Consider the following 4,913-nt stretch of genomic DNA (forward strand, 5'->3'; position numbering starts at 1 on the left):
GGCAGGGCACCAAACTGACAGAAGGGGAGATAAGAGCACAAATTCCCTCCCACCCTTGTTTCGCTGCTAGACTAGGGGGTCGGAAAGATAGCAGTATGGTGTTCCCTCCTCCACTGTCCTGCTACTAAGAGGGAAGACAAGTTGCAGAATTTGCATGGGATAATGAGTCCCAACAAGTGACCATTTGCTTTGCTTGTGCTTAAGGCTGGGCCTGATTATTAACTGTAGGGACAGAGACTTAAAATGCAGTTCTGCTCCATTTTTATTGTCTCTCAATAGCTTCCAGATCAAACGGGTTCAGGTTAGGTTACAAGTAAAGCAGTTTCCACACACTCCCAAGCTGTCAGCTCTGCAAACTCACGCTGGGTTCTGAGAGCCAAGCTGGCTTCTTTTCTGCTTGCACTTAATCACCAGTAATAAAGGTTCTGCAAGCAAATCACATCTTTAGACTAGTTAGCCTGATGCCCCCCAAATCTCTCTCTCTGCAGTGAACCCATCCCTCTCATTTCTTTTTGCCTTTCTAATACCTCAGTCTTTGAGTCTGTCAGCTCAAAGTCAGCCTGGCCAAATTTGAGCTCACTTATGCACCTAAATTCTCAACTCTGAGGCTGTATTATCCTCTTGGGGGATTTTCTCTGGGGCTGGAGAGGGGACGATGAGCATCCTCTCTGGCCCTAACCCACTCATTCCTCCAGCCCAGTCTCTGCATCTCCCTACCAGTGTGCTGCAGATGCACAGAGAAGCCTTTACAGGGTGTAGAGAAAAAAGAAGAACAGGAGTACTTGTGGCACCTTAGAGACTAACAAATTTATTAGAGCATAAGCTTTCGTGGACTACAGCCCACTTCTTCGGATGCATATAGAATGGAACATATATTGAGGAGATATATATACACACATACAGAGAGCATAAACAGGTGGGAGTTGTCTTACCAACTCTGAGAGGCCAATTAATTAAGAGGAAAAAAAACTAAAACAAGGGTGTAGAGAAGAATCAGCCAGTGACAAGGTGGCATTGACCTGTTCAGTGCAGAATGTGGCACATGGAGGGGATCCCTCATGGGTGCATAATGTAGGCTTATGAGTCCACCTCAGAAAGGAGAAAAACAAATAAAACAAATAATTTAAACCACCTCTAAAAATAATCTAAACAATCTTTCCTAAACATATACATCTTGTGACTTCAAAGACTGATATCTCAAGAGCTCCCAAGGTTAGAAGCAAGTTGTGTGTGTCCCATTTGCAAGCTAGGAATTCCCCCTTTCCAACCATGTGATGCTCCCATTTCTAGCACTCCGTAGTCACAAGATCAATCAGAACTTAATATTGCTGTCCTGGGCTTCAGACCAGTGTAATTTTGAGGGTGGGGGAAGGGGAAGCAAATGTCACAATTGTCAGTGAGAAGTGGGTATTTTGGTGGCAATATGATCTTTTGTTGTTTTAAGTTTCATCTCTCTGAAGCTGCCCACGGTTTTGAATGTCAGAAGTTTTTCCAGAGGTGATGGATTAATGGGCAGAGTGAAGGTGAAGTGGATACATGATAGATGTATTGTATCTACATGTCTGCAGTTTATCACATGGATAGCAAAGCCACATAAGTAGTGTAGATAGATACAGATATCTATACACTCATCTACCAACAAGGAAGCTACCTAAATGATCATACCAAGCCACTGGCGTTTTCCTTCACATCTAGAGCACTTGTCTCTCTCCTGAATGGCAAGGATTTGTGTATTACAAATTGTTCTGGTGATATTTGGGGGGGGGGGAGGGTTGGCAGAGGGGAGAAGGAAAACATGGTATAGTAGGGACGGGCATGATGAAGCAAGTTAGTACATTGACCCATCGCCTTGAGAAACCAGAGGCCCAAATGCAATTGGAGTTACACAAATCCTGCAGGTGGAAAATCCAGGCCCTGGCTTGAGTCACAAAAGTAATTTGATGATTGTCAGCATAGCCACTCCATGTGTGTAGCTCACAAAACCACCGCACTGTATGGCCTGGCTCAGGAGAAGGCTCAGGACTGGAGTATCTGCTGATCAAGGTGAAGGTGCATTGGCAAAGCTGTGTGGGAGTCCAGGACTGCTGTGGGACAGGGATGAGTTGCACTGGCAGAGTTGTCTGTCAGTCCCAGAACTGGAATAGTGCAGGGTATTCCAGGTCAGGACTCATGCCCTGGCAGAGCTGGGGGGTGGGAAGCAGGCAGAGTGCTTACCCTCCTTATGTCTGGTTCTAACTTGTCCGATTACTCCAGCCCTTTTTCACCTCCAGACTGTAAAAGACTCTTGTTGAGCGTGGGTCGTAATTCACCGCGACCTCCCCTCCATTTTTATTACAGAGGAAATGTGTCTTTGACAAAAAGCAAATTAAATGGCTTAGTCAAAGAACCCCTCAAATGCCTGGGACCCCTGCACTTGGCCACCCCTGCCCACTTCCCGGCTCTATTTCTGGTTGAGTTTGGCGTTTAAGTGGGTTGACCCCATGACCTGGCTGCCCCGGGGGTCAGTGATGAAAGCGGATGGAAGCTTCACAGTCAGGTCTCTTGTGTGTGAGCCTTTTGTTCAGAGGGCTGGAGCGTGCAGTGCTTGGGGACAGTGCTCAATTGTTCAGGGGCATTGCTCTACCCATCATGCCCTTCTCCTGGTGGCCCCGGCCCCTCTGGCTCATGCGTGGGAGGGAGGTGGCTTCTCCACTCAGGGTAGGAAGGAAACCAGTCTCTTTTATTTCCATGTCATTTCAGTCCATTTGTCAAGCTGTGGAGGTTTCTAGTACATTTCTAGTGATTTCAGGGGGTGGCCCAAAACCTCACTTCCTGTCATCTCATGCATCACTTATGGCCGAGATTACAGCCTCACCCATCCGGGCTTCAGAATGTGAACCTCTTCCTTCCGCCACCCCAACCACCCAAGGCTTCCCAGTGGAGACAAGTCAAAATGGCTGCACACATCCCAGCATCCCGGCAGAGAACTCTCATCCCTCCCTCCTTCTCTGCCTCTTTCCAGGTTTCATGAGGCAGAACAAGGGGTCCTTGAGGTCAGGATCCAGGTGCATTGCCAGAGCTGTGCAATGTGCCTAGCTAAGAATGATCTACATTGGCAGAACTGCATGGGGCTGGGAGGAACTAAGACTAGACTAACCAGTGGTGCCGATGGCCCAGGATTGAGACGCATTGGCAGAAGTGCGCGTGGGCAGCCCAGGGCTGGGATAGCAGGGAGTGTTGGGCTGGGCTTGAGGTGCCCCAGCAGAGCTGTGTGCTTGGGAAGTCTGTTCTCTGCCTCATTCCAGTCAATGCTCTGAGTCTCTCCTCATTGCTCTCCTTCTCTCTTGTTTTAAAGCAATTCCTTCCTGAGCTTTACATCCTCATTACAGATGGAGGGTTTAGCAGAGCCCCCTGCCCCTCTCCTCCTCCATACAGAGGAAGCGGATAAAAAGAGCAAAGGGTCAGGGTTTAATTACCGCATTGTGCACAGAGTTGAGTGATGGACAGAGACTGTCAGTGGGTCACCTATTAGCTGCCTTGCGGGGGTGGGGGGCTGCAGTGTAATGAATTTCCTTAATAACGCACGACTGGGAAGGCTCAGGGATTTCCTCCCTGATGGGAGTTCCATTTTTGAGGAGTAATTCCTCACCCCTACACCTCTGTCCTTGACAGAAATGAAGCTGTCCAAGATCTGGCCAGCTGGACTTCGAGGGGTGGGGTGCCTGTGTATGTCCCCGCCAGTTCGGACTCAGATGGGAATGCTCTTTCTGGATATGCCAGGATCCAAAGGTGGACCTTGTTTTCTTTCAGCCATTGTTCCCTGCTGAGCTGGGCTCACCTCTGTCCCACGATCCGTAGGATGTTCTCAGGTTTTCATGGGTGGATTCCAGTGTGCAGCCAGTCTCAGCTCTGGGGACAAAGAAACAGTCCCCAAATGGGCCTTGTGATGTGGCGTCATTAGGCACTGACCCCGCAATGTGGGATGAAACGCACAGGCTGTGCTGTGATCGCTCAGTGCACAGGATGAGCTCTGCTGGGTGGCAGATTCCCAGATGGGAACTGGCAAAGGTGACAGTAAGTACTGTAGACAGGGCATCTCTTGCTGACTCTACCCAGCTCCATTTCCCCATTTTCTCTCTGCAAAAGCAAGGAAGAAGACAGTCGTGGGAGGGTTGGGGGGCCCTACACACCACAGTTCTTGTCTGTGCCTAATGAAGGCTCAAACCATTCCCTCCAGCCAGAGCGAGATTATGTAAGTGGGAATGGAATCCAGAACTCCTGCCCCCCACAGGACAATGTGAAGTCCCCTGAGGTAATAATAAGTCCCGGTTTTCATAATGTTCCCAGGCTTCACAGCCCTGAGGGAATGAGGCAAATTTGTTCTCTTGCAGATTTTAATTATATGCTGTAGTGCTAATGGAGAGAAAGAAATAACAGCCTGCATTCATCTATCCCTCTGCTCCTGTCCCTACTGTTCCACATCTACTTCACCTCACCTCACCCATGCCTCATCCCTATACCCTATCTCCTCCTACTCTTTGTTTCTGTGCCTCCCATGTCCCCATGCCATCTTCCCTCCATCCCTAACCACTCAATTCCTTATCTTTGTCCCTGCCCTCAACTCCTCTACATGACATTTCTAACCCTGTCCCACCAGTGTTTCTGCCTCATCTGCCCTGCCTCCATCTCCTAGTTTCTACTGGTTTACCCTGTCCCCACAGTCCTTCCATATCTCCTCCCTCCTCTTCTGATCCCCTGTCTCAAACTACATCCACTCCAGTCCTCCCAGACCCTTCTTCCTGTCTCTCCTGCCCCATCCCATCTCCTTCCAGTCTCTCTGTCTCTGTCCTCCATCACCACTGCCCTTTCTCTCCCCCATCCCTCTCACCTCTGTACGTCTATCCCCTTTGCCCCTTTCCCTGCACACTCATCCC

At 49.2% G+C, this 4,913-nt stretch overlaps 1 long non-coding RNA gene across 1 annotated transcript; it reads right to left on the bottom strand.

The window, feature by feature from the left end:
• Positions 1 to 787: 787 nt before the first annotated feature.
• On the bottom strand, positions 788 to 4,116 carry LOC135980867 (uncharacterized). The gene is made up of 2 exons (XR_010597778.1): positions 3,818 to 4,116; positions 788 to 1,089 (listed from the first exon to the last, which is right to left on the bottom strand). It is a non-coding gene; the product is annotated as an uncharacterized LOC135980867 (long non-coding RNA).
• Positions 4,117 to 4,913: the final 797 nt, after the last annotated feature.

Source organism: Chrysemys picta, chromosome 1, assembly GCF_011386835.1.
Source record: "Chrysemys picta bellii isolate R12L10 chromosome 1, ASM1138683v2, whole genome shotgun sequence".
In the NCBI taxonomy this organism is placed as follows: domain Eukaryota; kingdom Metazoa; phylum Chordata; order Testudines; family Emydidae; genus Chrysemys; species Chrysemys picta.